The following is a 25,624-nucleotide window of genomic DNA, read 5'->3' on the forward strand; positions in this document are numbered from 1 at the left end:
AGACTGGACAAAAATCGTACACCTATGGATGAGGACAGTGTGGGGGGGTAAGGGCAAAGGGTGGGGTGGGAACCGGGTGGAGGGGAGTTATGGGGGGAAAAAGAGAAATAACTGTAATAATCTGAACAATAAAGATTTATTAAAATGGAAAAAAAATTACCACAAACTGAGTAGTTTAAAATGACACAAACTTATGGTCTCACAGTTCTGGAGGTCAGAGTCTGAAATGGTCTCACTGAGCTAAAACCAAGCATTGGCAGAGCTGCATTCCTTCCAGAGGCTCTAGGAGAGAATCCATTTCCTTGACTTTTCTAGCTTCCACTGGCTACCTGCATTCCTTGGCTTGTGGACCCTTCCTCCATCTTCAAAGAGCATCATTCCAATGTCTGTTTCTGTTGATTATTCCTTCTTTTCTCCCATTTCCCTCATCATATCACATTCCCTGTCCCTCATCCTTTTGCCTCCCTTTTATAAGCACCCTATAATTACACTAGAGGCCCGGCGCATGAAATTCGTGCACTGGTAGGGTCCCTAGGCCTGGCCAGTGATCAGGGCCAATCTGTGGGGCAACTGGCGGACACCACTGCCGCTGGTCAGGGCCTGCGGGCTGGGGGCAGCTCCTGAGTTAAGCGTCTGCCCCCTGATGGTCAGTGCGTGTCACAGCGACTGGTTGTTCCACCGTTAGGTCAATTTGCATATTAGGGTTTTATTATATAGGATTATGCCCACCACGATAATCAGGATAATCACCCTATCTCAGGATACTTAAGTTAATCCCATTTGCCATATAAGGTAATATTAACAGGTTCCAGGGATTAAGGGGTGGACACTTTTGAGGGACCATTATTCAGTCTATCACAGGTGCCAAGAATACAAGAATGAATTTGATCCAACTGCATAGCTCAAGGAGATCACAGACTATTAAGTAAAGCAGACATTAAAAAAAGAAAAGAAAATGAATGCGAGTGCACATCAGACTACACAGCACAGGGCTGTTAGAGAAGATAAACAAAGTGTTCTGGGGCAACAGAGGACAGAGATATTTATCTCAACCAAGAAGAGAAGAGAAGGCCTCATGATAAAGTGATATGTACATAGAATTGGGTAATGATATATACTTAAACTTGTGGCGATAAGGGATTCCAAGGAAAATACATGGAAAAGTTAGGAATATTGAATGGGCTGGTGTGACTGGAGCCTGGGGGATAAAGGGAGGAGAAAACAGACGTAAGAAAATATTGAAGAGGAACATTAAGGCTATACCATGAAGGGCCACATTACAGCACGGGAACTTTAGAGAAAGAAAAGTCACTGAAGGCTGCTGAACCCGTCATTCAGATTTACACTGAGTGGCCAGATTATTATGATCTCTGAACGCATAATAATCTGGCCACTCAGTGTGTGTATATACATATATACATATATACATATATACATATATACATATATATGTGTGTGTGTGTGTGTGTGTGTGTGTGTGTGTGTGTGTGTGTATGTGTGTGTATTAGAGGCCCGGTGCATGAATTCGTGCATGGGTGGTGTCTGGCCAGCCTGGCCAGGGGGAGGGGACATGGGTGGTTGGCCGGCCTGCCTGCTGGTCAAACTCCTGGTCGAGGGGACAATTTTCATATTAGCCTTTTATTATATAGGATATACACTGAGTGACCAGATTATTATGCGTTCAGAGATCATAATAATCTGGCCACTCAGTGTATGTTTTACAAAGAAAACTCCAGAGGCAATGAAGAGAAAGGATTGTAGAAGGCAGACCCTAATTCAAAAGCTACATCAATAGTCTAGAGAAAAAGGGAAAAATACAAAGTGAAGGAAGGAATGCAGGGAATGAAAACAAAGATGGATTTCAGACACACTTCTAAAGTGAGATGGACAGGACCAAGGGGCCAACGGAATACAAGAGGGAGACAAAAGTGATGCTAGAAGTAACTAGATGTTGATTCCACTAAGTGATCCAAAAAACAGGAAGAGGTGGCAGTTCATGGAGAGATACATTTCAGATGAGCTGATGAGAACTTCCAATGGGGCTAACTCTGATTGTTTAGCCAAATGAAAAAAAGCATGAGAAATGACATCAACATGTCTGTGAATTTGGAAAAATCTAGTATCTGAAGTCAGAGGACCTGGGCTCTCATCCTTTTCTGATGAAGAATAGCTTTGCGACTTTTGGACAAGTTGTTCAATCTCTCAGTGCCATGGTTTCCCTATCTGTGAGGTGAGAAGTATTAGATAATCATTAAATTCCCTTCTCATTCTAACCTTATATGGGATTCATATCTGAGTCATTATTTTCTTCTCAGTTTCAACCCCTTCTCCCAGTCACTCTCGGCATTAGCCACTGCAGAAAACCTGATGGGTTCTGACTGTCAAGGGCTAGAGCCTTAGAGGGGAGGACAGGGTACTAACAATCTCTGCACAACGCCAGCAACACCTTCCTCCACTGTCCTCCCCTTGGCTGGACACCCTCATCCGGTCATGGAAATGACCTGTATCATGAAAATCAAAGATGTGAAGCCATAGATAATATCTGCCATTTCCTGTTTCAACTGCTGCTTTTTTAATGTTCTGTCCCCAAATACTCCTTTCCTATTAGACTTTAAAACCTGTTCGTGCCAACTAGGCAACAAATGAATTTTCTTATTCAGTAGTGAAAAATTACATGGGGGATCATGAGAGCCTAGGCAGAGAGGAGGCAAGTCAGTAATTTTTAGAGTGTTTTATTTAAAGAAGAGTGAATTGAGATAGTACTCTAACGAAGTCATTGATATTAGAAGATAATATAAGCCTCTTTAGAGACTTTCAGTTTAGCTGTAATTCTCAGTGGGGCAGACATAGAGACTTAGCATAATCATCTAGTACATTTTTCAGATTATTAATACACCCCTTTCCTCCACCCCACAAGATTCTTAGACTTCAGAATGAATCACAGGAGTATTCATCCTCCTCTTAAACTTAGGAATGAATAACAAAAAGACTAAAAGATACGGGCATCTAAAATAAAATATTCCTTAATTGGATACACATATACATATACACACCTATGTATATATATGTACATATGTATGTGTACGTATATATACATATACATGTGTGTGTGTAACTAAAATATATATATATGGTATATATCATATATCGTTAGGCCCATATTCTACCCACTTCTAGTTATACAAACATTATAGCCTTCATCTTAATCTTATTCAAACTCACGATTTCCTGCAATTGCCCATGCTGCTTTATGCTCTGAGACTTGGTTCACCCTCTTTCCTCTTCCTTCTTGCCCGACAAGGTATACCCACCTTGCTCAGATAGCCCACGGCAGCTGTCATCTTTAGTTAAAGCCTCCCCTAATCTGAATAGACCTCTGCCTCCTTCATGTCCTGCTATGTCTTCTATCATGATTTCTACAACTCCTTACTGGAAATATCCCTACTAACTTTGAACTTTCCAGAGGTAGAACAGACCAGGTACATAACTGATGTATGTGGACTGAATGAATATGATAAAAGAAGGAGAAGAAATAGCAAGTGCATTATTTGGTCTCTCTAAGGCAAAGATATATTCCTGTCCTCAAAATCCCATTTATGGGTCCAGAAAACAGTTTTTGTTTATGTACTGTCAATAACTGAAGATAAGAACTTCTTAAGGTAAATGTTGTTTTTAAGATATGATGCACTCCATGATTTAGGGGGCAAAGAATGAACCATGCACAGAACATAGTCCGCAAAATTTGTTGGATTAAAATGTTTAAAATTCTACTTATTCGGTCATCATGTAAAAAAAAAAAAAAAAAAAGGTAGAATTGAGCTATGACCACCTTGAATTACATGCTGCCATGAGATTATAATTTGTAATAATGAAACGGTGAAATATTTATCTTTGTTCTACCTGTGCTGGAACAGCTACAGTTTTACCCTTCAGGGATGTATTTATTGCCATGTCAGTTAACAGGCCCAGGGAAACAGCTCTCAGGGAATATGATCACTACTGATGGCAAGAATAAAGCCAGCATGTTAGCATGTGCCAGGTGAGATCATTAATAATGTGTTCACCTACAGAGCCACCCAAAAGCACACTACACTGAACCCTGAGAAAGAGTGTCAGGTAACTGTGTATCCAAATCCTCCCTCGATCCTAGGACACAATGCCTTTTCCAGCAAAAAGTGCTTACTCGGTGTCAGACTGTGATACAGGCACTTGAAGTTAAAGCTCATAAAGCTCTCTTTAATAGCAGAAAAATATAATTCAATGGTTAAATGCCAATCAGAGTCGGATAAGTAGGCAGCAGCTGAAAATACAAGATTTAGAAATCAACTGCAATTCCTTTGGGGATGCATTACTACTGAATGGCTGTCAGAAGCAGAACATAAGTGAGTTAGCACCATTAACTTGGAGGGAAAAGAATGACTCCTACTTAAGTGAACACACGTAGAAACCCAGTACATTTTTGAAGTTAAATGGGTTTGGAAAACTTCCTTAGACTAAAAAGTATGTGCAAATGAATTTGGAAGATGAAAACAAATTAGGAAATGAAGAAAAATCAAAAGTACATTTTCTTCAACTCTTATCCATATTACACATCCAATAAAGAATCAAATATCTCCTAAGGTGGTCATGAAATTTTGGACTCATGACTGACCCATTCATCCTGAGAAAACATTTAGCCTTTAGAAAAGGGCATTGTCTCCTGGGCGAAAAGCAGATTTGAGCTTCATCATTTGACCTTTTCATTTGCCTTCTCCCAAGCTGCCACTTCTCCCTGCATTATGAAAAGGAAGATGAGCATCTCTGGGGCTCCAGGGAAAAGTCCAGAAGAGGTCTGCTCTACATCACTGACCCAGGAACTCCCCCCTGTCTACACTGTGTCTTGCCCTGTGTTCTTTACCAAACTATGAAAAGTAATGGCATGCAAGGCAGAGGTAAAAGGAAAAAAGAAGGTATCTGGATGAGGTCAGGTAGTCATGGTTGGGAAGAGAAAGGTGATGTGTCCGTCCGTGTATAGAGAAGGAAAACATCTCATATGAATTAAGTTTTTCCAGCTCACATTGATTCTCCTCATACTAAGGAAAGGGGCCACCAATGACAAGTACAATGTGGTCCTACCCTCAGCTTCAGTTGATTGGTTCAAGTTGATATTTGTCCCAAGCTGGGCCAATAAGCTCTCTTTCCCAGGATTGTTGACTCTGGGACCAAAGAGAGCATGAGCCAATCCGACATGGTAGCATGCACACACTACCTACAAGATGTGTACATCTCAGAAACATCGAGGTTATCTTTCCCACCTTCTCTGTACCTGGTTGCAGCGAGAAAGAATGAAACCGACAAGTTCAGAAAAATTGAGATGAAGAGAGTATTAAATGCATTCAAGGCCCAGCTATAGCCCTGGTCTTCCTACAGTTTCACTGCCTGACTCTTCCCTCAATTACTCTACACTTAATCATGTACAGGAGAAGCGGTGCAGTCCTGTGAGTTTAGCACACAGACCCAGAGTGCAAAGGCCAATCCTTAAAGAGTCTAAAAAAAATAAGTTAAAGGCAAGATAAAGATCCATTCTGCTCCATGCATAATAATTCTTTTAAAAATAAATTTTCCTAAGTTAATTTGTGTGTGGTTTTTGCTGTACATGTACAGGAATCTAAATATTTCTTAAGAACAAATTTAGCCCTGACCGGTTTGGTTCAGTGGATAGAGTGTCGGCCTGCAGACTCAAGGGTCCCAGGTTCGATTTCGGTCAAGGGCATGTACCTTGGTTGCGGGCACATACCCAGTAGAAAGTATGCAGGAGGAAACTGATCGATGTTTCTCTCTCATCGATGTTTCTAACTCTCTATCCCTCTCCCTTCCTCTCTGTAAAAAATCAATAAAATATATTTATTTAAAAAAGAAAAAATTTACCTGAGTATCTTTGAATATAATAGAAGACTTAGAAGGATGATTAATTTGAAAAACAAAGACCTCCATAACCCTTTGGCCATCTAAGTGTGCACAAGTCCTTTGTCTTGCTGATAGTGGGGTTCTTTGAGAACTGACAACTCGTATGTATGGATATATATACATACATATGTATGTAGGTTTAAGAATATCAGGGCTTTTCTTAGCTCCAGAGGTTAAAGTCACATCTTCTCCCCCTGATTCAATGTAATCTCAAGATAATGTGAAATTATGGGAGAGTAACAAAAACAATTTTGCATCCTTCAGAAAAATTTTGAAAGTTTATAATTTTCTAAAAGTATCTGCAAGAAAGCATATCAAATGCTAATGTGATAAACATTATATATGAAACATTTACATGGTAAAATTAATTAGAAGACCAGGTATCATGCAAGAAATTAGAATTGACACTTGAAGGCAGATTTAATTACGATCATATCAATGTAAACTATGTAACTTAGCAAAAGGTGATGTCACCAAAAAAATGTATAGTGATATTAAGTTTTGATATTTAGTGACAGAACACTAAGATTCAGCTAGTTTTCTTGGTCACACATGGGTAGATTATTCTACCAACTTGAAATATTAAAAATACTCTGAATTGATATTTAATATAACTTTAAAATGATGAATTTATTTACTAGGAACAAGTTTTATCCCACAAGAAAAAAAACATAATTAATGTAGGCAACTTTCCATTAAATAAATTCTAGTTCTTTTTATACCAGCATCGGTTACTTCATAACACACAAGATACATATATATCCATGCTCCCTCAAACCTCCCAAATGCTTCAATTCTCAGGGCTCATGTAAAGAATGTCATGTAAAGAAATCTGCACATCCAAGTGAGTGAGCACAGAAGCACAACTGTCAGCTAGCCGGGCCGTGATATAAGCCTTAACTGTCAGGGTCAGCTCCTTCTCCAGATTTTTCAGATCACTCATACTCCTGTTTTTATGAAGCATGCTGGCTTTTTCATACAGTTAAAGGTCAATTTCTCCCCAAGCCTCCTTACACTACCGAGTGGAGAGAAAAGAAGAGTACAGGTGGTTGAGGGACTCACTTCTCAGTTTCCCAATAACATAGATCAGTGGTCGGCAAACTGCGGCTCGCGAGCCACATGCGGCTCTTTGGCCCCTTGAGTGTGGTTCTTCCACAAAATACCACGTGCGGGCGCGCACGTACAGTGCGATTGAAACTTCGTGGCCCATGCGCAGAAGTCGGTTTTTGGCTCTCAAAAGAAATTTCAATCGTTGTACTGTTGGTATTTGGCTCTGTTGACTAATGAGTTTGCCGACCACTGACCTAGATGCATTCCTTAACACAAACTGAAGAAAGGGGCCAGAAAGAGCCAGCTGCAGCCCATCTAGTCTCCTGTTCCTCTGATGCGGAAGATCTGTGCCTCTAGTTCAAATGGTTTTGTCTTTCTTTCTTAAAATGCTACAGGAAAGAAGTTACTTAGATGGCCTGAGCTAGCAGGAGCAACCTCCACAGCGACCATCACCACCGCCCTCCTCGTTACCTGCCTTAAGTACCAGTGCAACCGGTCCACAGTAATACTGCACTAGGCGGGTGGGGGAGATGGGAGCCGTGGGGACCAGAGAGAAGAAGCCTAGGATATTCTGTTTGCATCTTTCTGACACCAGTCCCCACCCCTAGTTACACCTTCTCATGCCAGACTTAGGATAAAACCCCTTTGGAAGAAAGCAAAACACACTCTAAAGTGGCATTCCAGTGTCTAAGCACAGCTTCAGCCCCCTGCACAGAAGGCAAAACCACTGAGCCTGGCTCCTCTGAGCCTGACACCAGGTTAAGCAGTGATCTTTATCACAAGCCCACTGCTTTCTCCATCATCTGACTGGGGCCAAAAAGTTTTCATTTACAAGCTAGAGTCAGATAAAAGCACCTTAAAAAGGCTTCAAGGTGGAGAATTCTTTTTTTAATGAGCATATTTAGGTTGCTATGAGTCAAGTTCAAAATTCAAGTCACATGTTATAGGGGGAGGAGAAACCTGATGTTCAAATACATTTTCCTCCCCTTTTGAAGTAATTTGTCTTTAAAATTTCTGTGAAAATTCTACAGAGTTGCCCAGAAAACGGCACCAACCATCTGTAAGTAAAAACAAAAGCTCTCTGTAGAATATATATCACAGGTTCAAAGCACTTTGGCATCGGCAGATTGAACACGTTATTAAAAGAATTTAACTGCAAGAAGAGCTCCCATAATTACACAGCAGCTGGTCTAATGTTGACAAAACAACTCTTAGAGGCTTTCAGAAGCCTTAAAGGCTAATCAATTAAAAAGGCATGAATAGTAATGTGCATCCCCATCCTTAACGTTGCGAGCTGCCTCTCCTGCCAATATAGCCAGGTTTTCATTTTGGAACAATCATTTCTTACATCCGACAATTAAGCCGAACACATGAACAAATTCTAAGTTGTGTCTAGGTGAGACCATTATACTTAAAATAAAATAACTCCATAAAACTTAATTATAAACAGTGAACTTAATGAGCATTTCCATAGTAGCAAAGTTATTATCAGAATGCCAACAACTCATTCCAGAGTTTGCACTTACTTTACCAAAAGCAGGCAGAGAAGTGTTTTGGATTACAATCTACATCAGCCAACGATATGCTGGAGGCATAAAGTATCAATGAATGAATGAATGAATCTGTACACTGCATTCAGAAACACTGACTTAATCCCCTGAGATATGCCCAAGTTGTCATGTAGAATGACCCGCTCCTAGCAGAAGCTGTTTTCTCTTCTGAATCCCTTGCATTCAGAGAACTAGAAAGGATTTTATATATCACTGGGTCCAACCTTCTGTAGGACCCAGCATACTTTTTCTATGAAGGGCCAGAGAGTAAATAAGTTAGGCTTAGTTGGCCCTAGGGTCTGTCACAACTGCTCACCTCTGCCATTGTAGTGTGAAAGCAGCCACTCATGAGGTTTAAAGAAATAGGCACGGCTGGATTCTAATAAAACTTTATTTATAAAAGGAAGCAGAAAGCTGGATGGGGCCCATGATCAGCAATTTGCTGACCCTTGCCCTCTTTGCATGTGTCCCCCCTTCCCCATTCAGTGACCTGGGAGTCTCTCTGGGAAAACTCCAGTGAGGGGGCTAGCCCCCTCCTAGCAGCCTCTTCTGTTTTCTGAAGCTTTCCCTCCTTTACACTGAAATGCATCTCCCAGTAGCTTGCCAGCACTCTCACATCTTCATCTTCCGCACACCGGGTCCTCTCCTAAATCACTGTCGCTCCCCAGAGTGCTCTGCATACATGGGCCTACAAAGACCATTTCTTTAAGTACAGAAAACACCACCAGTTTTGCCTTCTGGAGCTCCAGATAGTAAGTACAATGGCCCTTCCTCCTGACGGCCCTGTATGTCTTTGAAGACAACTGCGGGATATGACATTTCCTGTCTGCACCACTCATCTGAGATCTCGTAGCACTTTTTATTGTTAGTTTTCTTCTTCCATGTGCACAGTATTTTCCTCCTCATTTACTAGTAGATGGCAAGTGAGGCAGAGGCACTGGCACATAAGCTCCATTCAGGTTTATGGTTGAGAGTGGCAGAAGGACCTCAGAAATATCAATCTTTTTTAACATCCTTCTCTGCGAGTTCAAGGGGGACCATTGCTGATTCAGGAGGTGGATAGTTCCTCACAGTACCAGTGAGACTGCTAGTGTGTCAAACTCCTGCAGGTGTAAAACTGATCGCCTGTGGCATTCTCCATAACACCAACATTCCAACTGAGAATTCTGAGGCTGGGCCCATGATCTGTCCCTGTCACACCCTCAACCTTCCTCCTTGCCTTTCAGCGTCCTTATCATAGCCATTTTAATATCCCATGCTAAGTGTCCCTCTCCTTAACAGTCCCCTCCCTGGAGCACAGTGCCACACACCCCATTGGTATTTATGTGAAAGCACACAGTAGGCCTTCAATAATCCACTCTTAAATTTCAAAAATTAATAAAAACCTGAAGAGTGCTCCTTATAAATAAGCAATCCTCCTCAGGGTCAGACATTGGTCTCTCACAGAATTCCTACTTTCAAGACACTAGTAAAATGAGTATCACAAAATGTTGCCTCTAAAGTTTACTCCTCAGGATAATTCTCTTTTGTAATCCTATCTAATAATAAACAAATATGCAAATTGACCGCACCTTCACTATGCCCAAGCCACGCCCACCAGCCAATCAGGATGAATATGCAGATTACACCAACAAAGATGGCGGCTAATTTGCATATCAAGACAGCGTAGAAAGAAGCCAAGAGCTACAGAAGGGAGCAAAGCTGCGGAGAAGCAAGCAAGCCAGGGGGAGGAGAAGGGAGGAGCGGAGGCGGGGCCGGGGGAGAAGGGAGGAGCAGAGGCGGGGCTGGGGGAGAAGGAAGGAGAGCGGGCAGGCTGTCGGAGAAGGCGAGGCAGGGAGGAGTGGAGGCGGGGCCAGGGGAGAAGGAGAGCGGGCTGGTGGAGAAGGGAGAAAAGCAGGGGGGCTGGCGGAGAACGTGGGGCGGGGGACAAGGGAGGAGAGCAGGCAGGGTGGGGTAGAGTGCAGCAGGAAACCCTATTGCAGGATTTTTCCTGCAACGGGAACGCTAGTCAGTAATAAAATATTCAAATATTTAAACTGTCTATTTTGAATATCATGCTTATTTAATATAAAAAGTCTTTAAGGCCATAGCGATTACTCCATCTCATTTGTCATCATTCCACCTTTTTCTGTTGTCTTCCCCCAATAGCGTGAAGGGCAGGAGAGAGGAATTTCATAAAGTCCTGTTTATCTCCAATTGCATAGTGCAGCTTAGGCCTTGTGTCTGTACATGAAGGATATGTTTGTGGACGCTTACCAGTGTGGTGGGGAGACCCCAGTAAGGGCAGGGTGGGCATCTGCCCTCCTCATGTCCCAGAAAATCCAAGGTAAGCCATTGGCTCAAACCACACTGTCCAATACAGCGGGCACTAGTCACATGTCACCACTTAAATGTAAGTAAATTAAAATTAAATGAAATTAAAAATCCAGTTCCCTAACTTTACTGGCCACATTTGAAGAACACAGCAGCCACATGCAGCTGATACCCACCACACTGGCCAGTGCAGATAGAGAATGTTTCTGTCACCACAGAGGAGACTAGAAAGTCTTACTGACAGTGCTATGGGGCTCACCATACTTCTTTCCACCCCACACCTAGCGGGCCTCACCCCAAACTGCCGAGGCCTCGGGGTTGCTCTCGGTAGCTCCTTGAAACCCAGAGAAAAAATGGGGACGGGCAACTGTCACACCTGGTTATGCCAAACAATCAACACCACATTGTTTTAAAGGCATTCTTTAAGTAAAGGGAACAAGGAAATATATGATTTGCTCTTACCTCAGGGAGTTCTGCCAAAGTCCACGGCTTTTGCAACTCCATGAGAAACTTTTACACAGAATAAAAGCAGGACTTGATTCTCATCTAGAATCTAGTAAAAAAATAATAGGGGGAGAGGGAACAAGAGGCAACATTTCTCTATTTGTTCTGAAGTTGGCATCCTTTGTATTATTTTATGAAGTTCATTTTTGCTTTAATTATCACTTGACTTCAGGGGGAAAAAATGCAGTGGGTTTTTTTAAAAATGAAATATAACCCCAGAGTTCCAGGGATAGGACACTAATTAACCTTAGATTTATCACCAGACAAGTAAAGCTATTCAGTAATCTGCCTGTAGGTAACACAGCATATAATTTTGCTCAGGTTTACTGAAGTAGCCATTTCTCTAAAATCCAAGAGTAAGAGAAAGTTGCTAATAAATTTTACATTTCCCACAGAGTTACTTTGGAGAACATAAAATTATGGGAAGAACTAAATTCAAATTCCAGGCTGCTTTCTGAAAGATGAGATGACCTCTTGATCGTCTATAAAGTCTGCAAAACATCTGTTTTGATAACATATGTATTTAAAATTCCCCACATGTCAGTTTCAAGTTACTACAAAATTTAAGGCAGCACCAGCTGCAAGGATTAGGAGGAAAAGCTGTTAGCAAAGTGTTGGAAAATGTTCGAGATTTTAATGGGACCCAAGTCTCACTACCATTTGCGTATCACGATCCTAGGAAACAGAATGAACAGAGACTAGATGTCCTATCTCTTCCACATGTGAGAAACCTACCAGGATCTTGTTACGTCTTCCCTACTACCTTCCTACTAAGGGACTGCAGAGCGTTTAATCCTGGTACCCTTTAACCCAAATGCCCTCCCCTCATTATTTCTATACCCTCCAAATATTACCCACCTGCAAGGACCAGTTCCATGAAAGTTGCTCCATCACTTCTAGCCCACAAATCCCCACTTCTTTGCACTTATAGAAACGTTCAAGGACCACACAACTGCCACGTAATTGTCCTCCCTCTGCTCTGCCCATCACCTCCTCTCCTCCTGCCTGTGGATTGGCTCCTGTTTCATGGCCTGTACAGACATAATGAAGCTCCCAAAATTATATATCAGCCCAGATCCCCTCCCTAAACTCCATACATATTTCCAACCACCTACTCCATAGCTCCATTTGGAAGCCTAATCTCAAATGTCAGGTGTCTGAAGCTGAGCTGCTCCTCTTCCACATCTGCCCCCACTCAGCCTTTCCATCTCTGTAAATGACAACCAACCCTTCCCGTTATGGGACCCTAACACTTGAAACCATCTTGGACTCTGCTTTCTCATTCATGCCCCATCTCCTGCCCTTTGGTAAATCCTGTCTCCTCCACTCTTTCCAAGTCAACAAGGAATGCCCCATTTCACCCCCTCAATCTAAGCCAACATCATCCGGATTATGGCAACAGCCTCCTTCCAACCTTGCCCCTTCCCTCCTATTATTTATTCTCACAGTAGCCAGTGATCTTTTAAATCATACATTTTATCATGTCATTCCTCAGTACAAATTATTTCAATGGCTCCCCAACTCACTTGAAGAAAGGCAGGCAGGCAGGAGGGAAAGAGGAGGAGGGGGGGGGGAGAGATGAAGGGGAGAGGGAGGGAGGGAGGGAGGGAGGGAGGGAGGGAGGGAGGGAGGGAGGGAGGGATGGAGAAAGGGAAGAAGAAATGGTATTTGTAATAACCTCTAAGGCTGATATGATGGGTGGCCTGCCTCCTTATGACCTTTTGCTACTCTCCCCCTGGCTTATTCCACTCCTGCCACTGGTCTCCTCGCTGTTTTGAGAGCAAGCCAGACATGACGCCACCACCGCACCTTTGCATGTCTCCCCGGAAGGCTCTTCCTGCAGAGGTCCCCATGGCTCTCTCCCTTACCTGGTCCAGGTGCTCACGTGGCACCTTCACAGTAGGGTCTTCCATGACCACATTTAAAGTTACCAACTGGCTCCCATCCCCTCTGACATTCCCTCTCCCTCTTCCCCACTTCAGTTTCTCATAGCACATATTACCGCCTAACACTGCATTTTTTCTTTTTTTTTAAAATCCTCGGCCAAGGACGTGCTTACTGACTTGCGAGAGAGAGGAAGGGAAAGAGAGAGAGAGAAACAGCAATGGGTTGCCTCTATTAATCCCCTGACCGGGGATCAAACCTGCAACCTAGGTATGTGCCCTGACTGGAATCAAACCCACAGCCTTTCAGTGCCTGGGATAATGCTCCAACCAACTGAATCACACCAGCCAGGGCACTGCATATTTTCTTATTTATTTCCTTATTTTCTGCCTCCACCCCTCTATGATTTTTGTGAGTTTTATTCACTGCTTTATCTCCAGATATTTTTGCCTGTTTCATTCACTTCTGTGTTTCCACCTTAAAATGTGATTTGCACGAGTTGGTCCTCAAACATTTAAGGAGAGAGAAGCCAATTCCAAGTTCCATAAGAACAGATGCCGTGTCTTATCCTTCCTTTTTATGCCATTGGGTAGGTCCCAGAAAGAAAGTAATTGTTGCCTGATTAATGCCATGTTTGCATTGGCAAATGTAAAATATTAGGTCATTCAGACGGTTGGACATGCTAAATGTAGACAGTGTTGATGCAATATTAAAATATGTAACTATTTTTAAAGCATTTCAAAACTAAACTTAAGCTCATGATCTCTATTCAAGTATGAACAATTCTCAAAATCACCAAGAGGCAATTTCTTAAGTGTTCCCCCCAAAATGACATAAGTATCTACCCAAAAAAGATGGGAAAGGAAACTTTAATACTGTCAGGTGGGTGAATTACAGCAAATAGAATCAATGTCAATGCCAAGCCACAAAACAAGTCATTTGGGTTCTTGTGCCAATAGGTTGACAAGCTGTAATGTTGGTGAGGACCTAGACAAATTGTTAGGAAATTATGGAAATTGGGGGAATACAACAGAAAAGAGGAGCCTTTCCCCTCCCCTGTCATCTCTCAAACAACTAGTCTTTAACTAGGAAAACGTACTTCTGAGTAAGTCTGAGCAATGGCTATGCCAGGGTTTGCAGTGAGTGAACTCGTGCACTGGTCACATGTTTAAGGGAGTAGGAAAGGTGGCCTCTAAAAATGAGAGAGCTGAATTAAAACCCGAGCACAGCATGGCGTGGAACCCTCACTGAGACAACCCAAGGAGGTGAGAAACGAGACTTCTGAAGCAAGCCAACACTGTCCTTTATCACGGGGGGGGGGAGTGGGGGGGGGGGGCGGGGGGGGCGGAGAATAGCTATCAATTGTCCACCAAATTTCAAAACTCAATTCAGGGTTTAAAAATAAAATAAATGTATACAGCTAATTCCAATTTTTTAACAAGACAAGAAAACCTAAATAGGAAAATTGATGTCTCATCAGAAATAACCTTGATTCAAATAACAGAACTGTTGACAAAGATTCTTAAATATTTTAAATATAGGTGGAGGATAGACAACCAAACCTTAGACATAGAGCAATATGTAAATGTAATGTACTTGTAAAGGGAAATTAGTCTCCAATTTTGGCTTTTGTATCTTAAGCTTACCTAATAAACTATTTCTTAAAAACATATAAAGGAAACCAAACCATAGTCCACTGTAAATTGTCTACTGTAGATTACCTATATGTTAGCTATAGATTCCAATTACTCTAATTTTAGAAAATTCACAAACTACAATGATTACAATATGAAAAAGAGCCATTGTGAATTCTTACTCTTTCTAACACAAAAAAAATTACCGAGGACCACGGTGTATTCTCCCACCTTAACAGCCTCTGGAAATGAAGCTGTTTCAGTAGAAGGAGGCATAATCCAGTCCTAGCCATGCCATGCCCTGGACCTCTACACAGGCCTCCACTCCCTTCCCCAGAACACCCCAGCTTACACCAGCTCCTCTTTGAGCAAAGGGTGAATCTGGCAGGCGCCAAAGATCAGTATCGGTGGGGCGAGGTGTGAAAATATCTGTAATCCTGAAGATGAAGGGAAGAACAGTGCACACTTGTATGTGTTCAGTATTCATCTTTTCATCTTTATGTTACAGCTCTGTGATTAATTGCATTGCTTTGCTCAGGAATGCCTGTCAGAATAAAATCTGGGTCTTTTATAAACTGCTCTTTTCTGAAATATTATCCCCTCTACTAATATAAATGTTTCAATATTGTGTGTGTGTGTGTGTGTGTGTGTGTGTGTGTGTGTGTGTGTTTGGGAATCCATTATTTGTGTTTTGACTGCATGTGACTTTGCATAATCTAAATAAATATAAAAGTAGAGGGGAAAATGCATAGCTTGCAGGTTTGCATTATCTCAACAGTGCTGTTCTCTTAATGTAGATGCAGAAATTTTCTAACAGAGCACATTTTTGATTGAAAGGTTTATATATAACACAAACTCTTCTAGAGAAGAGGCAAGGCTAGCTAGAAAAGATACAGGGGGACAGACAAATGGTCTAATTGTGGATTCACATAACTTCAAACCCAGAAGGACCTCACACAAGCTCGTCCGATATTTGGTGTTGCACAGGACACTTGACCTTCAAAATGGGTTCCATTGTCAAACAGGTTGGGATTCACTGAATGGTGCACCTCCTTTCAGATGTTTAGAGTGATCTCTCAGGTACTAAAAGACCTGAAAAGTCTTGCAATAAAAAATATTATTTAACCCATTATTTCCAGATATATTTGACAACCGTACATTTTTTTCCTTCATCATCTCACAGAACAGTGTCTCTTTTGGAAGATCCTGCTCTAGAGATGCTGAGCTTGTACAATCATTTTATAAATGAGGAAACTGATGTTCAAAGAATAGCATGATGAGAGTTTAAACTAAAAGTGGGAAATAAAAATAAGCAAATACCCCAACATCTTTCCTTTCTACCCTTACCTCACTACAACATAGTTGCCTCCTCTGTGTCTGTCTCAGTCCCCTTGGATTCTTATATTCTTCAACCTTCTTGCCTACTTGACCAATATATGTAGCTACATATATGAAACCAGCCTGGATTCATTCACTAGCCAGCATGTCCATCCCCTCTGGGAAACCTGTGATCTTTCGACTCTAAAAGTGAGACAATGACTTACCAAGGGAGTGGCTTTAGTGGAGGCCATGGCAGGAACACAGCCCATAATTAAGGTAGATAGAGACTGGTAGTTCTCTTCAAATGTATTTCTGTTTATTTTAGGGCTTCACAGATAAGATCAGAAGCAGGATCAGAAAGTTTTCTTAACCCAATTATAAAGTGGTGATCTTTTCTTTATTTTAAGTCTTTTTGCTCCTTCTTGTCTTCTCTCTTTCCTTTGCCATTTTCCATGCTCAAACTTATTCAGTACACTCTTCTCCTGGAGAGATCTGAAACCTTCATGCAAGGTCACCACTGCTCAGAAGCTGTAAGAAATGAGTTTACCTGCCTGTCTTCAATGCCTTCTGGGTGCTATAGCACTCCACACTTCTGCAATTTGTGTAGCCTCGCTGAAAATTACCCCTTCTAGCAAAGGTCTCTCCTATATAGTTCCCAAGTCAAGAAGAAAGCACCATTACAAAGAGTACCTTTCTTTAAAATGCTATTCCATTATATGATATGTATTATCCTCCCTTTAGGAAGTTGAGCCTCTGGAGTAGCTTTGCTGGGAAAAATATCTTTTTCATCCTGTTGACTTCCGCTTGCCAGGCTTGCCTACACCTAAGAATAACCACGCTGGCAACAGTAGAACATGAACCCTGAGTTGTTTCTCAGAACTGGGTGGAGTCGATGCTGAGCCAGTCACATCTCACCTGGTGCTCCTCAAAACAACATTGCAAGTCAGCTGGCTGTGATTCCAATCTATGACTGCAGCACAGGAAGAACAACACCGGCTATTAGAGATTAAGCAGACCTAGCCTTGTGTAGTTCTCAGTTTAGAAAGCGCCAGCCCTAACTACGTAGAAACTACCTATTCACTTTTAAAAGCACATGCCATTTAGTATGAAAGTGTAAAGAAGCCTGCTTTTGATTTCTACCTGTGAAGATGGCATTCCTAACTTTCCCAAGTCCTAGGTCATGGTGATTAATGGTTTACCTAGAAGAGATTCTATTCCTAAGAAACAACAGCAGGGCAGTGCCTTGGAGAAAATGGTCCCAGCTTGTGGTATTTGTTTGTTCTTTGTGGACATCTAGAGACTCAAATTATGTGGCAGTTGTCATAAAATACAAAAGCTATTCCTTTCATTTAAACCAGTCTTTTGTGATCCCTCCCTTCTCCTCAATCTTTACAATCTTTTTTTCTCTATGAAAGTTGTGATTCTATTCGATATATTTAATGAGGGCTTACTCTGTGCAAGACAATATGCTCATGCTGGCATTCAAGAGAAATAAGATATCATATAAGAAATAAGCTAGACTTAAAAAGACATTATGTCAGTTCAAAATATAGGTATAAGTAAACGAATAAAATTTACACTGATGGGGGAATCAGGAGAAAGGGCTTCTTTGGGGAAATTGCATTTGAACTAGGTCTTGAAGAATAAAAAGGATTGCCAATTGAGAAATAATAGATAGAAAGACACTCCTGGCCAAGGACACGTTTGACCAAGACCAAGCCAGAATTGCTGCAAAAGTTCCTGTGAACTCATTTGGGTGGGTTACTGGGAATATGAGTTATAAGAACTCCATAAAAGCAAATCCTTCTATGAAGTTATACATAAAAGAGAAGACATGTACTTCCAATACTATTCCTTTGATCCTGTATGAAAAGACACTGCATAAATACAGAATATTGCTTCTGCTAAAGTCAGTATTTTTAAGTGGTAATATTTTTATACACTTGAAAGTAAATTTTTGCATCTTCAAGATGTAAAACTTCTAAGAAATTAAATGTGTTCTGCATGGAGAATTAAGTCAAAGAACAGCTTAGCAAGAACAAATTTTAGTGAGAGGTGCTAGATCTTTTATTACAGATCTCATGGTCTTAGAAGCCAAGAACACTGTCGGTTTAACTTGGTTTGGTCTAAATACCAATATTATGCCACACTTTCAGTTGCTCAAAACTATTTTATTAGATCAGTATTAATGGGCAGTTTTAAATGTCAAAAAATATATATTGGTTCCAATTCATCTGGGAATTTAAAGTTTAATTAGGGCAACCCCGTGATTTTATAGTTCAAGCAAATGAAGCCCAGACAGTGGGTGATTGATTTGCTAAAGGTCACCCAGCTAGTTAATGGTAACCAGTTAAACTGAAAGAAACTAAATAACTTGTCCAAGGTCACACAGTTGGCAACTGGTGGGGCCAGAATTGCAACCCAGGATATCCAGGTTTTTAAGTTTTATTCTACATTTCCTCTCTGCCAATGAAAAATTAACAGAATCCCTCACAAGCAGGTAGAGTCCCTTAGAATATGAAAATCCATAAATATAAAAGTAGAGGGTAATAAATGCTATTATTATAAGTGCAAGTAAGTATATACATTATCTAAATTGCTTGAATAGCAGAAAGGAACTGTTATTTCTAGATGTCTCGATGGAAACTTAAATAATGTATATATTTGCTAATTTATTATACTATTTGCTACTGGGAAAATTAGAAAACAAATTAAATGAAAATAATCCAATCTTTATTTCTCCTGCTTTATAGGTTATAAAAATATTGAGAAGTATATTTTTGAATGTTCACCCAAAATCCTACCACTCAAACACATTAACCATATTGTTATTTAATCATTTAGAATACTTGAAGGCATTTGTTTTGATAATTCAAGTAAAAATCATGATTTCAAAAAAATGGCAGAGATAGAAAGATAATCTTGGGTTTATGAATTCTTACATCTATGACTTCTTAAAGTCTATCAAAAGATGAAGATTTCACACCCAATACTTTCATTTCACCTAACAACCCATTATGTGTTAATCATTTACTAGTATGCATATACCAGTCCAAAAACATAAGGACATGAAATAAGAGATAGAATCAAGTGGCAGGACCTGGATCAAAACTGGAGAATAAGCTAGAGGATCCTAGGTGACCAACACAAACCACTTCTGTGGCCTAGCAGCTACCGTGGCACAAGGAATGGCACAATGACTTACAGATCACAACTAATTAAGACCTGAGTGAACCATAGGACTTCAGAAGATAAAATGGGCCCTAGGGTCTCTTCTTATTTCAAATCTCTGTAAGTCTATGGGAGCTTTCAGCCCTTTCGTTCAATTCAAAAACATTCAACGCATGTATTGGGAGACTCCTATGTGCCAGGCACCAAGGCAAGCTTTATGGAGTCAGAAAGGAAAGAAACAGATTTGGCCCCTGACCTCATGGAGCTTATACAATAGAAAGAACTCAGCAATCTTTCCATTAACTTGGCACTTCATATTCTGAGAGCTATGGAAAAAATAAACACCTTTCCATTTCTCAGTTCTTACTATCTAAAGAAAGCATGCCTTTTCCTAATACCTAATACAATAAAAAGTATTTAAACATGCTGCCTTTTACATATAGGTAATTCAGGGGGAAACACAGCACATTTTCAACTACAGCTTTGTAGAAGGCATAGAAATGATAAGCAAATGAGCTTTTCTTATAGTTAGACTATATCAAATCAGAAGTTATAATACATCTTATTTTCATAGCGCTTTTTCTTATAAGAGCAATACATGTTCATTGTAGGAAATTTGGAAAATACGGTAGTAAGACAAGAAAAACATTTGCAATCCCATAATACCTAGAGATAGTCACTGCTAATATGTAGACTTTTCTTTCTATATAGATGTACTGATAAGTAGAGATCAATTACTCATCTTTAAAATGGCATCACACTAGTATAGAATTTTATATCCTACTCTTTTCTTAATATTGACTTTAACTTGCAGACACACTTTTATTTAGAGAACTGAGAGAATATTATCCAGCCATGTTGCCTGCTGATGGAAATAGAATTTAAAACCATCTCCTACAAATGTGCTTGACATTGCTTTTCCCAAGTATACTTATCTTCAATCTTCCATTTTGACTTTAATTTTCTTCCCATTTGGGTTGTCTTTTAAGTTATACTGGTGGTTCAACTTTATCAGCCTTGTTTTCACTTATGAATAAGAACTGCACATCTTCTGTAAACTTTTATAAAATTACATGAAAACCATTCCCTAACTACTTCCTGGAAGAGCCTATTTGTCCACATAGAAAGTGTTTATTTATTCCCAGTCTTTGTTTCTTCTTTCTCTGCCAGACAAAAAGGTCATTAACATGGTAAGAACTGGGGTTTGAAACCTGGTCAAACTTTTTGAAAGTTAAAAAATATCACATTTTTTTTGTAGCCTCAAACATATTTCCTTCTTTAACTGTAATACATTATTCCCCTTTTCTACAAAATAAGTTGTATTTGCTGTAACCTATGCTGCTTTGAATACTGATCTCCCAACTGTCCACAGGGAGGTGGATTTGGTTTGACGGTTCCAGGTCCTCCCTGAAAGGCTTACCTAACAGGAGCCCCCAAGGATGCCAGCCAATGCCCCAGAGAGCTGTCACCTACATACACACTAAGTATCTTCAACACACTTGGGTGATTGCCATCTAGTCTTGGTGATTTATCTGCTTCGAGTCTGTTGATTAGGTCTGGAATATCCTGAGCATTTGCCATTTCTTCATCTATTACCTCCAGTGTGTTTATTGAATGAGAAAGTCTGGGTGTAGAGCCATTACTCAGCAAAATCAGAAGCACAGAATTCATTTACACTGTATATTCTTTTTATCTCTGAGTATATGTTTGGCACGATGTAAGCCAAGTGCTTATACAATTCTCATTTCACAGTACTTAAGAGTTTGTCTATGTATTCCTAGTACCTAGAGCAATGCTGGCATACAGCAGGTGCTCACTAAATATTGCTGCATGGAGAAATTGGAAATCTGCATGAGTTATGTGCCATTATTATTCATGCTTTACACATAAGGAAACTGAAGCACAGAGAGGTTCAATCACTTTCTGAAGTCCCATGGTTAGTATATGTGAAGCCAGGATTTGGCCCAAGCCCACATACTAAGTCAGAACTTATTACTAGTAAACTCAATACCCACCTATTTTAATGCAAACAAAATTAATTCTAATCATCTTAATAAATAATATGCAATGTCAATAATAAATACTGTGAGCAATGATTTTCTAAGAAAAGATGTGCAAGAGATGAGTTTTGAACAAATACAGTACCCCTCCCCTGCATCTGCAGTTTCACTCTTCTCGGTTTCAGTTACCCATGGTCAAACACAGTTGGAAAATATTAAATAGAAAATTCCATAAATAAACATTTCATAAGTTTTAAATTGTGCGCCATCCTGAATAGTGTGATGAAAACTCTCACAGTCCTGCACTGTCCCTCCCGGGACATGAATCATCCCTTTGTCCAGTGTATACACACTGTATATACTCCCTGCCTATTAGTCACTTAGTAGTTTCCTCCATTATCAGATCAATTGACTGCTTTGATACATGTATTCAAGTAACCCTTACTTTGCATAATAATGGTCCCAAAGCCATTCACATAACTTTTAATATAGTATTGTTACAATTGTTCTATTTTATTATTAGTTATTGTTGTTAATCTTTTACTATGCCTAATATCTATATTAAACTTTATCACAGGAATGTATTTTAGAAAAAAACATAGTGTATATTGGGTTCAGTACTATCCGTGGTTTCGGGCATCCACTGGGGGTCCTGGAACATATACCCTGCAGATAAGGGGGAACTACTGTAATCAGACAGATATCTGTAGGCTCCTTGCCATCTGTGCAAGTAAAAACATGATTGCTCTTTAATCAATGTTTTCCGTTGCATTTGTACACTAGGTAACGAGGATTTCAGGACTTTTAATAAGTGGGTGTGGTGTGTGTATGTTTTTTTTTCCCCAGAGCAGTTCTGGGTTTATTTAAGTAATCTGTTTTGACAATTCTTTTTAAAATAAGAATGGCCCTAATAAAATAAGCATTTGTTGGGGCTTCATTATAATTGTCAATAGAGTTTATGAGTAATCTGCTTATAAAGTGGGAGACTTACATGTTTCTCAAACTTCTCTGCCACTGCTAGTCACCTGATTTCCTGAAACACTGCCATTAATACATCATTCTTTAGTGTTTTGATTAATTATATATTTAACAACTCATTGATGAAAATAATATACCCCTTTGAAAAGGGTAGTTCCTTAAAACCATTATTAGCTTTCTCCTTAAGTCTTTATTAGCTCACACCTTAGTGGGAATGGCACATAATGGTCCTGAAGCCATGGGTTAAATAATAAAAAGTGGTGCAGAAATTAGAAGTAGAAAGACACTAACAATGTAGCCCAGCCTAAAGGAAGGAAGGGAAGGAAGGGAAGGAGCGAAGAGGAAGGGAGAGAAGAAATTGGAAAAAAAAACTTGACTGGAACTCTGCTATTCACTTTTGAAAAGTCACTTAATATCTGAGAGCCTCAGTTGCTCCACCTGTAAAATGGGGTTGATAAAACATGATTTCTTAAGACACTTTAGTAGCAGATCTCAATGTACCATGTAAATTGTACAGCATAATGCAACTATATATAGTATGCTGTTTTGCTTGGAATTATCTGCATTCTGTGACATAAACATTCATCTTACAAAGACTGTCAACAGCTTCAAAATATAGCCCTATGAATCTTACCTACCTTTCTTGTCTGGAAGCATTTCCAATATGTTTAACCCAAAGAACCAATTCACAAATTTAACAGCCTTTGTGTGCATGCAAGCTCAGAAAGCTTACTGCGTGCTCTCCGGCCTAAAGTTCTGTGAAAACCCCTGTTTAAACAAGAAAGCCTCTTTCAAGTCCTGTTTCAGTCTGGTGCCTTTGGTCAAGGTGGAAACTAAAATTGAAAACAGATAGATGTTTTACATTTAAATGGGTTTAACATAAATGTGCATTGAGCTATTTCATGGACGATTGCACAAATATCTTTTGCAAACTTGGTACACGTGAGCACATATACAGTAACCATTAATGTCTTCTAGAGAAATAAGGTGCAGATCCAAAAATTTAAGCACCTACCTCGAGTCCTTTCACTCGAAAGAAAATGTAATGGCTTTAAGGGAATTGCTCTAATAATATCATGGCATCTGCAATGGCTGGCCAGAGCAGGGCAAGACCGAGCATATGTCACAGTAAGTCAATTTAACAAGAAATAAGCTTGCCCCTGGAGAATCTGAACTCCCTAGCCTCCCACAAAGAAAATTGAATTTTGGAGGTCACACCTTGGGTAGGTTACCAGAGGGAGAAGCTTAACGTTCTTTTTGTCATATGCTTAGGGAGGTCAATGCTATTCTACCAACAAATCGCTACCAAAGATCTGCTCCCCGCCTCGACTCCTCACCCACCCACCCACCCCCACCAAAAAAATTGAAACAAGTCCTTTAGTCCCCGAGGACATGAAAAATGATTGTGATACTTAAGATGCCAGGGACCTGACTGAATAATCATGTTCAAACATCAAGTTTTGAATCGCGAAGTGAGGAGCAGAGTGGATACTGGGGGGCGGAGAGTGGGGAGGAGAGGAGAGGTGATGAGACTGGTGGGAGTCAGAGCGAGTCAGAAACACCATCGGAGAGCTTTAGGCTAAAATGGACTGTTTCGCCGAATGGAAATCAACCGGACTGCTGTTCGGGAAGAGAAAAGCAAGTCGCCAAGTCAAGCCCAGGCGCAGCCCTGGCTGACTGGGTGGACTGCCCCTCGCGGAGTCGCCTGGGTGGGTGGTCCGAGGGCCAGGCCAGTCCTAGCAATGGCTGGAGGCGCCCCAGCTCACAGCACCTTGGGCAGAGGCTCTGGGTGGGTTCAGCCAGGCCACGGCCGCCGCCCCGACACCCCTACCCCCGCCAGCCCGGCAGCAACATGTGGGGCGCTGCCCCTCGGCCGCCCGGGAACTCCCTCCGGCTGGAGTTCCTGGAAGACACACGCTTGGCCCAGGGAAGGGGCTGAATTACTCTGGGGGAAGATTTCTCCGGCGTTGAACTTGGTAGCTCCTGACATTTCCATCCCAGCCCCAGCACTACACACGCGCGCGCGCACACACGCCCCTCTGGACCTGTCCAAGCTGCGCGCAGTGCGGGCTGCCCACTCCCGGGCACACGCCGGAGCAGGAGGCAGAGGCGAGGACCCCAGCTCCGCGGGTCCCGGGCGGCGGTTCTTAGCACCGGGCAGCTTCAGGGACCAGCCCACTCCCCCTCGGCCCCGGCTCCGCTTTAGCCCGGGCCGCTGGCACCAACCCCGTGTCCCTTTGTGCTCTCCCGGGAAGCCCGCCTCTACTCACCCGGGCTGCGTGCGGATTCCGGCCGCCAGCGGCAGCCCGCTGCCCCATCCCACGATCACTGCGGCGCCCACGGAGCGTGCAATGCGGAGCCCCGCCAGCGCGCGGCCGGAGCCGGGAGTGCGGGGAGGGAGGCAGGGAGGGAGGAGGGAGGAGGGGGAGAGACCGCAGCGGGGAGGGGCGGGGGGCGGCGAGGGGCGCGCGCGCCACTCCCACTCGCGCCGGGCACTCGCTGCCACCTCCGGCCGCTGCCGGCCAGCCCGGTCTCACGGGCCGAAGGACCAATCAGCGCGCGCGGGGGGAGCCGAGCCCTCCGCGGGGTACGCTCATTGGCCCGGCGCGCGGGGCCCAACTCCGGGAGTGTCCGCCGGAGCCCCAAGTCTGCAAACTCCCGCCCGCGGGACCGGCCGGCCAGGCACCCGTGGGGCGCCCGGCTCCGCGCGCGGGCTGGCAGGGTAAGGGAGCCGAGTCCGGCGGGCGGAACCCGGAGGACTGGAGACCTGCCCGTGCATCCCGTTCCCCAGGAGCGTTCAAAACGAACAGTGTTTGCTCAGGTTGCAGCGATTCCTTCCTGTGAGCGATCCCTGCGCTGCCGGTCTCACCCGGGCTAGCAGATGAGTGACGGAAAGCCTGGCCGTGGGAAATGGCCCAGCCAAACCTTACTCCTCGCCGCCCCCTGGGCCGCACGAAACCCGTAGCCCTGAAGAATCGGGGCTGAGAAGCAAATGGAGCTCCGCACCCGGCTCAGACCTAGACCATTCTGAGGTTTGCAATAGAGGACTCATGAAGGGGAATGAGAGTGCTCGAGGCAAGTCTTCGTGAGGAAGTGGGGATCGGTTGTGGGTTCTGGTGGACGAAATTCCCCCACCCTCTGCCGTACCCTTTCCCCGAGTAAAGCCCTCTCCTCCTCCCAGCCTCTCATGTGGCATTGATTTTTCTCTTGTTGTAAATCATGTTGGACTCTCCTGGACTTTTCAACCCAGAGCCTCAGAGGGGAAGCGGAGCAT

The 25,624-nt window shown here is 42.1% G+C and overlaps 1 protein-coding gene across 2 annotated transcripts in view; it reads right to left on the reverse strand.

The window, feature by feature from the left end:
• The window catches only part of LYPD6 (LY6/PLAUR domain containing 6), a 114,199-nt gene extending 89,456 nt beyond the window's left edge, over positions 1-24,743 (reverse strand). Inside the window, exons 1-2 of one of the 2 annotated variants that reach the window (XM_079783008.1) lie at positions 24,621-24,738; positions 11,322-11,412 (exon numbers count right to left, since the gene is read on the reverse strand). The gene's annotated coding sequence lies outside the window, so the exon portion shown is untranslated. Of the gene's footprint in view, positions 1-11,321; positions 11,413-24,620 lie in introns of both variants that reach the window. The other variant, XM_079783007.1, reaches the window with a different exon arrangement.
• Between the last annotated feature and the right edge of the window lie 881 nt (positions 24,744-25,624).

This window comes from Cnephaeus nilssonii (genome assembly GCF_951640355.1).
Source record: "Cnephaeus nilssonii genome assembly, chromosome: 10".
Classification (NCBI taxonomy): Eukaryota; Metazoa; Chordata; class Mammalia; order Chiroptera; family Vespertilionidae; genus Cnephaeus; species Cnephaeus nilssonii.